Genomic DNA, 13031 nt, shown 5'->3' with positions numbered 1-13031 from the left:
GCGAAATTGTATCAATTGCAGAGGGAAATAAATGATTTGAGTCAAGGAACCCTAGATATCACTGGGTACTATACTAAAATGAAGAAATTTTGGGAAGAACTTAACACATTGAATGCACATGCTCAATGCAAATGCAATTGCACATGTGGTGCTAAGGCAAATATGCAGAAGGCTGATTCAGATTTTAATGGGACTAAACGAATTCTACACTATAGTTAGGGGAAGTATTTTAATGATGAATCCATTACCCTCACTCGCACAAGCCTTTTCAATTCTCATCCAAGAGGAAAAACAAAGAGAGGTCAAGCCAAACAATCAATTGGTGATTGAATCTGCTGCCTTGAGTGCTAACAAGTCGGGAGGAAATCACTTCAGGACAAACTTTGGTCAACAGACAAACATTGTAGACAACACTGGATATATGAACTATAATCAATAGGGAAACAGAACTGGAAACAACAACTACAGGGGAGGATATTTTGGGAATAGGCCACGACCTTTTTATGACTATTGTAAGAAGCTAGGTCACACTAAGGAAAGATGCTACAAGTTGCATAGTTATCCTCAGGATTCAAGGATCAACAAAGGAAAGAGAATTGCTACCAATGTACATGGAAGTCAAGGAGAGAGTGTCATTGAAAGTGGATATGGAAGCAATGGACACGCACAGGAACAAGACAGAACTATGCAAAATCTTACTTAGGAACAATATAATCAGTTGGTGAGCATCCTGGAGAATTTTCATGCTGGAAATGCAGGAAACAAACTGAAAGCGGGAGCTGTGAATTTTGCAGGTATCTCAGCTTTTTCAACTCATTTTGATTCTGGTTCTATCTCATATGAATGTTCTAGGTCTGTTGCTGACTATTGGATACTTGACTCTGGGGCACCAAACCATATGACCTATAAAAAAAATCCATGTTAATCAATGTGAAAACCTTAGTCTACCCTTTTCTAGTTACTTTGCCCAATGGTTATAAAGTGAAGGTGACATTGATGGGAGATGTAGTAATTAGCCCTAAGTTCACTCTGAAAAGAGTTCTCTTTGTTCCCAGTTTCAAATTCAACCTAATCTATGTACATTGCTTAACAGTCCAATTTGATTGCTTTGTCATATTCACCAAGTTTGCTTGCATCCTTCTGCAGGCCCCTTCATTGAAGAGGCCTCTGCAATTGGTGAAAGTAAGGATGGTCTGTATCTCTACAAATCAGACTCTTGCAAGTCCAAAACTTCAGATTTCTGCAAGTCTAATTCCCTAGTCTTTGACAATTCATCTAGTGCATCAAATAAAGGTGATGTAATCACTCAGTCTACTCTATCTAGTATAACCAGTAGTAGTAGTGTTAGTCCACACTCTGTTTCACACATTGCATCTAGTTTACATAATTCCTCTTTTCCTACCGCATATAGATCACACACTTCCTCTCATGAATGTAATAAAGTTGTCACCAATTCTCATGTGCAATATAAAGGAAATACTAGTTCTACATGCAATGCATCTATGAATGATAAACACATGATTTATCTCTTGTGACACAATAGATTGGGACATGTACCCTTTGTCAAAATGAGAGGAATTGAGTTCATACCCTTCCAGTTTTCACCCAAACAACCATTTATTTGTCCAATATTCCCAATGGCTAGACAAAATAGATTGCCATTCTCAGAAAGAACTACAGTAACAACCAAAATCTTTGAAATCTTACATGTGGACTTATGGGGGCCCTATCATGCACATGATAGGAATAAGTACTTTATCGCCCTAGTAGATGACTACAACATATGCACTTGGACACACCTTCTTAGCTGCAAGAGCAATGCCCTGGAAGTAATCAAGGCTTTCTCTGCCATGGTGAAAAACCAATTCAACTGTTCCATTAAGATCATTAGAACAGATAATGGCCTTGAGTTCATAAATTTTGAGATTGCTTCTTTCTTGTAGTCTGAGGGAATCATACACCACAAAACATGTCCCTATACACCTAAAAAAAATGGCATAGTCGAAAGAAAATACAAATACCTTTTAGAGACAGCCAGGGCATTGTTGTATTAGTCCAAACTCCCCACGCAATACTGGGGAGAATGTATCCTCACCTCAACATACTTGATTAACAGACTCCCTTCTACCACTCTAAAAAATAAATGCCCACTGGAACTACTATACAAAAGAAAACCCATATACTCTCACCTCAAAAGCTTTGGATGCCTCTGCTTTCCTACAACCCTAAAGACCCACAAAGATAAATTTGAATCTAGATCCTCACCTCATGTCTTTGTGGGATATACTTTTGGGACAAAGGGCTACACGGTACTCAATCTAGTCACAAAGAAAATTCATGTTTCAAGGGATGTTGTATTTCATGAAAGTGTATTTCCTTTTGCTTTGCACTCTAGTTCAAATAGAGTCTTTACCTCATTTCCACAAGTAAATGCAGAATTAGCACAAGAACTATTCACTCCTCATAGGTAAGCATATATTCCTATTTCTCCTAGTACATCACTCCCAACAATGTCACCTGATCCTCCATCACCAGGGGTAAGAGAACCTAACTCTCATGTGACTTCAAGTTCAGAAGACAATTTTCCCTTTTCTGATAACAATGAAACTCTGTCCAACAATACTCCTAACTCAATAATACAAGAATCTAATGACACTTTAGGTAGGCCATCCAGAACCCTCAAAGTTCCTACCTACTTGAAAGATTACAACTATTCACTACCCAAATTACAAACAAATTATCCTAACTCTCCCTATAGTATTAACCAAAGCACCACCTCACATTCCTTCAATGCATTTATACCCAATGCCCAATGTGTCTCACTCAATGCTTTGAGTTCTGATAGTCAACAACTGATCAGAACCATTTCCCATGAGACTGAACCCAGTTCATATGAGGAGGCAGTTGTTGATCCTGCTTGGCAGGCAGCTATGCATCAAGAGTTTGAAGCCATTTATGCCAATCACACTTGGAGTCTTGTGCCTCTTCCAACTGGAAAGAGGGCAATATGATGTAAATAGGTATACAAGGTGAAGCACAAGGCAGATGGGAGCATAGAGCAAGGCTAGTAGTGAAGGGATACACTCAGGAGGTTGGGGTAGACTACACAGAAACCTTTTCACCAGTTAAAATGACAACTGTTAGTACTCTAATTGGATAGCAATAAAGAAAGGTTGGGACATTTTTCAATTGGATGTGAATAATGCATTCCTTCATGGAGACCTTCATGAATAGGTATACATGGAAATACCTCTAGGTCTAGCTGTAGAGAGGTCAGATTTAGTGTGCAAATTGAACAAGTCCTTATATGAATTGAAACAAGCAAGCAGACAATGGTATGGGAAGTTAACTGAAGCACTCTATTCAAGGGGATACACATATTCCTTGTTAGATTATTCCCTGTTTTATAAAAAGCATGGAGATTCAGTGGTGTTTGTGGTTGTTTATGTAGATGATGTCCTAGTAACAAGGACTGATTTGCAAGAAATAGAAGCACTAAAGGCCTACTTACATAAGACTTTCAGAATAAAGGACTTAGGAAGACTACACTATTTTCTGGGACTAGAAATTATGTATAAGGGTGATGGAGTATTGATATCACAAAGGAAGTTCATAATGTATTTGCTATCAGAATGTGATTGTATGAAGTATTCTGCCTTGACCTCTCCACTAGATCCCACAATTAAACTAAATGCAGAAGAGGGGTCTTTGTTGCTTGATCCTTCACACTTCAAAAACTAGTGGGAAAACTGAATTACCTGACTAACACAAGACTTGATATATCCTATAATGTGCAGCGTTTGAGTCGGTATATGCAAAGTCCTAGGGAGCCACACTTGAAAGCTGCATATCATATGCTGAGATATCTCAAAGGTGATCCAAATATATGGATCTTTTTATCCAATAACAAAGATTACAAAGTTCGAGCCTTTTGAGATTCAGATTGGGCAGTTTGCCCTGACTCAAGAAAGTCAGTTAGTAGTTATGTTGTATTGCTGGTAATGGACCTATCAGTTGGAAATCAAAGAAGCAACAAACTATCTCATTTTCCTCAGCAGAAGCAAAATATAGAGCTTCCAGACAAGTTGTGGGAGAATTAGTATGGTTACTAAGGTTACTCACAGAATTGACAGCCCCCTTAACATTTCTTGTGCCAGTCTTCTGTGACAGTCAAGCAACACTTCATATCCAAGAATCCTGCATTCCATGAACGCACAAAACATATAGAGGTGGACTGCCATTTTGTGAGAGATCACGTACACGAGGGGCTCATCACATTGCACCACATTTCCACGAATGAACAACTGGCCGATATCTTCACTAAGCCCCTCACAGGGGTGAAACACTGCAATTTACTTAGCAAGTTGGTTGTGAATTCCTCCCTTCCAACTTGAGGGGTGGGGGGTATTAACACGTGTGTATATTTATTAGTTGTACAAGTGAGTTGGTAGTTATATACAATTGTAAGTGTATGTAGTAGGTGTATGTAGTATAAATAGGTGTAGGTATTTTTCTCTATTGTATTGTATTCATTTTTCCTGTATTGTTTACATTTTGAGCTAAGCTCATTCTCTAGTGAAATAGAAAAGAAGTTTTCATAAGCTTCCTCATCTATGACATCTCTCGTTCGCCATTAGAGCTCACTCGAGGTGAGCTCATCCTTTTCATTTTCTATACCATTTTGTCAAAGAAGGTATAAGTTATACCGGTACCAATTACCCTACCTTCTTATAAGGTATAAGTTATCCCAGTGTTAAAATTAACACCGAGATAATTTATACCTAATTTGCTAACCAAACAAAGTATTAAGGTGGTATTAAATTTTTATACCACCCTTATACCTCATACCAAACGATCCCTAAATGTGTCATAAGAACACGTACGCTTGTCTCTATTATAAGTTCTCGATCGCCTAAATTCATTCATGAGGAGACCAAATAATAATGACTCATATAAAACTTTTTTCAAGGCAAAAAATTAAATATCGTGTCCAGAAATTCGGCAAAAACCGACCCCAGTACACCGACCAATTTTGATCGATCAAAAAACCGACCAACTTTTTCAAAATATTTTTTTTTATTTTTTTTTTACGAAACCGACCAACTTTGGTCGGTCTTCTTTGGCGCAAAATGCGGGAAACTATTTTTGAGTCTCGCGAAATTTATTTTACAAGAAACTGACCAACTTTGGTTAGTTTTTCATTTAAAATAAATTAAAATTAATATTAAAAAATGACCGTAATCGGTCGGTTAATTCGGCCGGTCATTTAAAAAAACCAACCGAATTCGATCGGTCATTTTAAAAAAACCGACCGAATTCGGTCGGTAATTTTATTTTTTAATAAAATCGATCAACTTTGGTCGATTATTTTCGTGCGAAAATACAATTACGAGTATAAATGAAATAAAAGTCAGCCTTAAAATAAAATTCACCAATAGTCTAGTGGTAGAATAGTATCCTGCCACAGTACAGACCCCGGTTTAATTCTCAGATGGCATTTTTTAATTACATAATTAAAATACCGACCAACTTTGATCGGTTTGTTTTGCATTTTTTTAATTTAATTGACCGATCAACTTTAATTGGTATGCCCTTCCGACCTTCAAAATATTGACCACGCGTTAATAGTCGCATTTTCGACGGTTATTGGCCATTACCGACCAATTTTGGTCGATTTTTTGGACAATTTTTTCCGAATTTCAAGTAGTGTCCTTGACTTATAACCCCATTTGAAGTGGATCTCCATGGGTGTAGCGAAGGGGTTGAATATTCTTTAAAAATTAATTAGTGAACACAATTAAATTTTTAAAAAAAAGTCAGAGATTTTACTTTTCTAAGTAGTTTAAACTAACTATTAAATGGTTTAGCAAAGAAAGAACGTACATTTAATTGTTATGAAATAAGTTTAAAGAACAATGCTCTTAAGAAAAGTAGTAAAAATAATACTGAGAGAGGGTGGATGATTCTTACTATATCATTTCAAGAGTGTTGAAGAGAAATTCCAATGCTTTCTCTATATAAATGGGTATATTGCATACAACACTAAACACATGGAAGAAGTTCAAAGGTTATTCTTAAACGTTGACGTGCACAAAGTCCAAATAAAAAAGTATCTCCCTCATCCTTTGAAATGATATTCTTATTGTTTGCTAGAAAACATTTACGAATAATTATGCATATTTTAGAAAGAGAACGGTTGGACTTCCCTTAACAGTTTGTTTGGATTGTTGACATATCGTTTCATGATGTATTGTATTGTATTATACTATATTATATTGTATTGTATGATAAATATAATATTTGGATAGATTATATTGTTTGCCATCATTTCATGATATCATGTACCAACATATGAAGAATAAACTTGCAATATTACTAAGAAAAAAAATAGGATACGGAGTAAACTTATTATATAAAAGAGTAGGTTAAAGGATAAAATATGATTATTTAATAATAAGAAAGAACAAGATAAGAGAAAAAAGCAAGGTAATGACGCAACCACACCAAATCCGTCGTTCCATAAAGTGACACTTTTCATCGTTACGTAATGACGGATTTAACGATATGATACAATAAAATTTAAATAACAACGAAAACAAACAGTGTATTCAAAGTAACAATACGATACAATACAATATGTAACAACTATCCAAACAACCTGTAAAAGGCATCGAAAGAAGGTTATTTCATTATTAATCTGAAGCATTTTAAGATACACAACTCTTCAAAATAATTTCCTCCGTCTTTTTGGTTTAAATATATTGAAATAGTTAGTTGAATAACTGGCTGTGTTAGTGTGCAATAATCTAGCTAATGTACAACTGTTATTAAAGTTAGTTAAACATTGTTAGTGGTGGTTACAAATACGTGATAGTCACGTGTGTATGAGTCTATAAACGCAGCTCACTTGTACTCTTTCAAGCTAATGAGAAAGCTTTTTTCTTTCTCTCTTCTATCGTTTGCTTCTAGAAAATTCCTCCATGCATGATCTCTAGGTCAGAGCATCACTGTCGTTGTAGATCAACTCTCAATTGTCCTAAATTTTGACATGGTATCAGAATGGCAATCGTGAGGAATCTGCATCGGCACAAAGTTCTGGTGAAATCGAGCTATTTTTCAATGTAAAATCTGCAGATATGGCCGGAAATGAGGGAAGCTCACTCGATCACACTCATCCGCTATTTCTCCAAGTAGGAGACACTCCAGGGCTGGTTTTAATCCCAATTAAGCTCACATGACCAAAGAATTATGCCCTGTGGAGCAGGGCGATGAAATTGGCTCTACAAGGAAAGGGTAAGCTTGATTTGTAAACGGATCTTGTGTGAAAAGTAGATACAGAGATGAATTAGCTTAGCAGCAGAAAAAATGTAACGCAATAGTATTATCATGGATTGGGAGTACAGTTTCAACTGAGTTGATACCGGGTATTGTGTATGCCATAAATGCGAGAAAAGTCTAGAATGATTTTCAGGAAAGGTTTGACAGATCAAACCTAACTAGAATTTATTACCTTTGGACTGCAATTGCAACAATGAGGCAATGTACAAACTCGGTGACTAGTTACTACACAAAAATGAAAAACCTATGGGATGAATTGGATATTTTAGCCCCACTATCTTTCTGGCCATCGGTAGAACACTTAAAGTCACATCGTGTGTTACAGTTTCTTATGGGCCTAAATGAGAGCTATGGAAATGTGAGAAGTAACATCCTTGCTAGAAGACCAATTGTGACAGTGAATAAGGAATATGCTATTGTTACTCCGGAAGAAAGTCAGAGATCACTAGGTGTAGTAGACACTCATATGGATCCACTAATCATGCTTGCAGGGAGGACACATGGATTTAAGTGGAAAACTACAGGATTGGTGTGTGAGCATTGTGGTTACAAAGGGCACTTAAAGGAGAATTGTTACAAGATTGAAGGATATCCTCCAAATTTCAAAAGAAAGAAGAAAGCAAGACAATTTGGTAGAAACTTAGGACAATCGAATGTAAGAACACAAGCTAGTGGAGGTTTCAAACCTTATGTCAATAATGTAGCTGTAGAAGGTCAGGTGCAACGACATTTTTTTACTGAGGAAGAATATTCATAGCTGATGGGATTGCTGAACAAGCCACCACTAACTTATTGCAATACAAATATGGTAGCAGGTATTGTTTCATTGTTATCTACTACCTATGCTTGTGAGTGGTTAATTGATTCTGGAGCTTCATATCACATTACACCCTATAAAGAGTTATTAAAAGAGTAAAGGAGTTTAGAGACAACATGATAGTAGAGTACAAGTACCAACAGGGAATAAATCATCTATAACAAGAGTAGAGAGTACAGTAAACTTAGGAAGTCAAAAAATCACAAATGTGTTACATGTACCAGACTTCAAGTTCAATCTTCTTTCAGTCTCAAAGTTAACCAAGGAGTTACTATATTCAGTCACCTTTTCCCTAATTTCTGTGTGTTTCAGGGACTTTACAATGTCAAGGTGATGGGGATTGGTAGAGAGAACAATGGCCTTTACATTCTACAAAGAGAGTGGAAGCCTACTGTAGGTGCAACAATAACAAAGAATGATGAAAATGGAGCAGAACTATGGCAATTAAGACTAGGGCATCCATCAGCAGTTGCAATGCAACACATACCTAGTCTCAAGAATAAAGCTAATGGCATAGTGCAGGAACACTGACCGGTATGTCCAATGGAAAAACAAGTCAGGTTAAGTTTTCTTAATAGTAGAAGTAAGTTCAGTAGTATCTTTCAACTGATACATGTTGATGTTTGGGGGCCCTATAGAAAGCCTACATTTGATAGAAATCAATATTTTGTAATGGTAGTTGATGATTACAGTAGATACACTTGGATTTGTCTGATTCAGTCAAAATGTGAGGTCTCAATGGTACTCAAGAATTTTTTCGCAATGATAAGAAATTAGTTTGATGTCACTGTGAAAACATTAAGATCAGATAAATGGAACAGAATTTTTCAACGCTCAATGTAATAAATTATTCTCCTCTTTTGGTATAATTCACCAACGCAGTTGTGCCTACACACCACAACACAATAGAATAGTAGAAAGGAAGCATAGGCATATACTGAAAGTTGCAAAAGCCCTAAAGATTCATAGTTCCATCTCTATCAAATTATGGGGAGAATGTGTGAAGACTGCAGTCTACTTGATCAATAAGTTACCTACTGCAGTGTTGGATGGGAATTCACCCTACAAACCACTTCATGGCAAGGAGCCTAAACTATACCATCTTAAGGTATTTGGATGTTTGTGGTATGCAAGCACTTTACATAAGGGTGACAAGCTAGCTCCAAGAGCTACAAAGGTAATACTGATGGGGTACTCTGAGACTCAGAAAGGATATAGACTATTTGATCTAGATTCAAAAACTTTCTTTGTTAGCAGGGATGTTAACTTCAGAGAAGAGATTTTTCCCTTTAGGTCAATCCTAGTTGAAAAGGAAGAAGAGGTGTTGTTTATACACAATCAATGTCAAACATACACAAGATTATAATATGTATAAGGATTAACCTCTTCTAGTTCAATAAGTAGATAACTCTGCCGGATTGGAGGAAGCAGCAAAATTAGTTTCTAATGCTGATCATGAGATGCGGATAGCAGAAATTGCAAACACAAAAGATTATGCCACTCCTTCACAGTCCAATACATCAGCAGATCCTATAGAACTTATGCAGGATTCAGAACCAGCTGGAGAATTTAGTATTGATGAACAAATGCCTGACTGTGGCAGAGGAAAGAGAGTAATCAAGCCGCTTATTTGGCTCAAAGATTATGTCACCACTGTAGCAAAGCCACCTTATGTTCATACCCTATTGCCAATTATATGGGGTATGATCACTTGTATGCAGCCTATCAAGAGTATCTCAGCCTATTCTCAGCTCATGCAGAACCAAAAACCTTCAATGAAGCATCCAAAGATCAGAAATAGATTGAAGCTATGCAACAAGAAATTAATGCATTGGAACAAAATCAGACTTGGGAGCTAGTAGACCTACCTAAAGGGAAGCAAGTAGTTGGGCCAAAATGGGTGTATAAGATCAAGTATAAGCCAAATGGAGAAGTAGACAAGTATAAGGCAAGGCTTGTAGCTAAAGGCTACACTCGGCAAGAGGGATCAGATTAACATGAAACCTTTTCCCCAGTTGCCAAGATGGTAACTATCAGGACAATGATTGGTGTTGCAGCTTCACACAATTGGCCTATATGTCAAATGGATGTCAATAATGCTTTCATGCAAGGATATTTATTGGAAGAAGTCTGCATGGCTCTACCTCAGGGATTCCAAAGCCAGGGGGAGTATAAGGCGTGTAAGCTTCTCAAAGAATTATATAGTTTGAAACATCCATCCAGGCAATGGAAACATAAAGCTGACTGATGCTCTTTTAGTAGCTAACTACATTCAGAGTCCCTATGATCATTCTTTATTTACTAGAAAAGAAGGTAAGGAGATAGCTATCATTCTAGTATACGTGGATTATCTCCTTTAATAGAAATAGTGGAAGATTAGTTGATCAAGCAAAACAAACACTACATAAGAACTTCAAGGTAAAAGATCTAGGTGAACTCAAATATTTCTTGGGGATTGAAGTTCTGAGATCTCAGAAGGGGATACTACTTAATCAAAGAAAGTATACCCTTGAGCTAATTTATGATGGTTGCTTAAGTGGAGCCAAACCAGTGAATACACCCTTAGAAGTAAATGCTAAGTTTACCACAGTAGACTATGATGCACATGTAGGAGGAATCACAGATCCTATTCTTACAGACATTACCTCATATCAGAAGCTTATTGGAAGACTGATCTATCTCACTATCACCAGACCAGATATCAGCTTTGTTGTACAAGTGCTTAGCCAATTCATGCAGCAACTTAAGGTCTCACATTGGGAAGAAACACTTAGATTGGTAAGGTACTTGAACGGGTCACATGGTTAGGGTATTCTGCTGAAAAATAGTCCATGCACACAGTTGACTGTGTACTGTGATAGTGATTGGGCAGCCTGCCCAAATACCAGATGGTCGGTGACTGGGTACATTGTGAAGCTGGGGGATTCTCTTATATCATGAAAATCAAAAAAGCAACATACTGTGAGTAGAAGCTCAGCAGAGGCAGAATATAGAAGTATGACGCTGCAGTTTCAGAGGTGATTTGGTTAACTGGACTGTTAGAAGAGCTGAATGTATCTGTCACTAAGCCTGTGAAATTATTTTGTGATAGAAAAACAACTATCCAAATTGCATCCAATCTCATCTATCATGAAAGAACGAAACATATAGAGACAGACTGCTATTTTATTCGAGGCACCATTAAAGATGGTCTAGTATTGCCTGAGCATATCAACACCAAAGCTCAATTGGCAGAACTTCTGACAAAGGCTTTGGGAATTGCTTAGCACCAGCGGCTTTTATTCAACCTTGGAGTGTTTGATGTATTCCACCCTTCAGCTTGAGGGGAGTATTGAAATAGTTAGTTGAATAACTGGCTGTGTTAGTGTGCAATAATCCAGCTAATGTACAGCTGTTATTAAAGCTAGTTAAACATTGTTAGTGGTGGTTAAAGACACGTGATAGTCACGTGTGTATGGGTCTATAAAGGCAACTCACTTGTACTCTTTCAAGCTAATGAGAAAGCTTTCTTCTTCCTCTCTTCTATCGTTTGCTTCTAGAAAATTCCTCCATGCATGAGCTCTAGGTCAGAGCATCACGATTGTTGTAGATCAACTCTCAATTGTCCTTAATTTTGAATAGATATTATTAGTTATAAATATATTTAAATTATATTATAATTTTCTTAATAAGTAGGGTATTTAACTTATTTAGAAGGATATTTAGGTAATTTAACTTTTAAGTTTTGGAATTCTCACTTTTAATATATACAGATATATTATTTTAATTTCCAACGTAAAATAGTTTATGCTGTGTGGTGTATTATTTTATATCACCAAACACGTGGAATAACTATCTATGTATATATTATACATGGATAAAGCACTAAAAGGATAAAATTATCGTTATCTTTTCCCTAAAAGCCTATAAAGGTCAAGCATTGAAACGTATAATTATAAATTTATTGCCTTTTAGTTTAAATGATATTATATATATATATTCAAGTTTAGTGTAACGAATCAAACACTCAACAAAAAATAATCCATGTACTACTGAATATTTATGAACATATTATTTGGTTGATTAGTTTTATTATGGCGTGATAGCTTGAGATGTACATGATAGTGTACGGAACCAACATTTTTTTGCCCTTCATGCGCTTCTAAGAGATTAATTAGAGCCCGTTTGGCTTAGCTGATTTAGAGTAGCTGATAAGCATTAGGTGCTGAAAAACACTTTTAAGTGTTGAAACTGATTTAAAAAATAAGCAGTTATGTATTTGATAAAAGTGCTGAATTAATAATAAGCAGCTGAAGAACTGACTATATGAAGAGTTTTGTTTTAAAAAAAGTATTTTAGGGATAAAATAGTAAATATCTTGGTCAAACCTAAAATGCTTATAAGCTGAAATTTGATAAGTTGGAGGAGACCAGCTTATGACTTTTGGCTTATTTTTGGCTTATAAGCACTTAACTTATAAGCACTTTTAATTTTACCAATCGCGTATATAAGCCAAAAATTGCTTATAAGCCAGTTTGACCAGCTTATAAGCTTAGCCAAACACTCTCTTAGTTTATGTAAGATAATGTGTAGTTTAACGATAAAAATGTCATAAACTAAGATATACGACTTTGATTCTCAATTGGACTTCACGTGCTATTCGTTAATTATCAAAAGGAAATATCTAAAACCATTTCAAAATAAAATCATAGCTCCAATGTTCTCGGAAACGAAATGGTATACATTCACCTATGACGTTATTTGATTGAGCATAGAATTTAAGATTTATTTTTTAGAATTTGTGATTTTAAATGTATCGTTAGAATGAAAAATTTAAAGTTAAATTATTTTATAAATATTAAAAAAAATTAATGACTGACTAATAATAAAATAGTGA

The sequence above is a fragment of the Nicotiana sylvestris genome, chromosome 11, assembly GCF_000393655.2.
Source record: "Nicotiana sylvestris chromosome 11, ASM39365v2, whole genome shotgun sequence".
Classification (NCBI taxonomy): Eukaryota; Viridiplantae; Streptophyta; class Magnoliopsida; order Solanales; family Solanaceae; genus Nicotiana; species Nicotiana sylvestris.
This window is presented reverse-complemented; position numbering follows the sequence as displayed.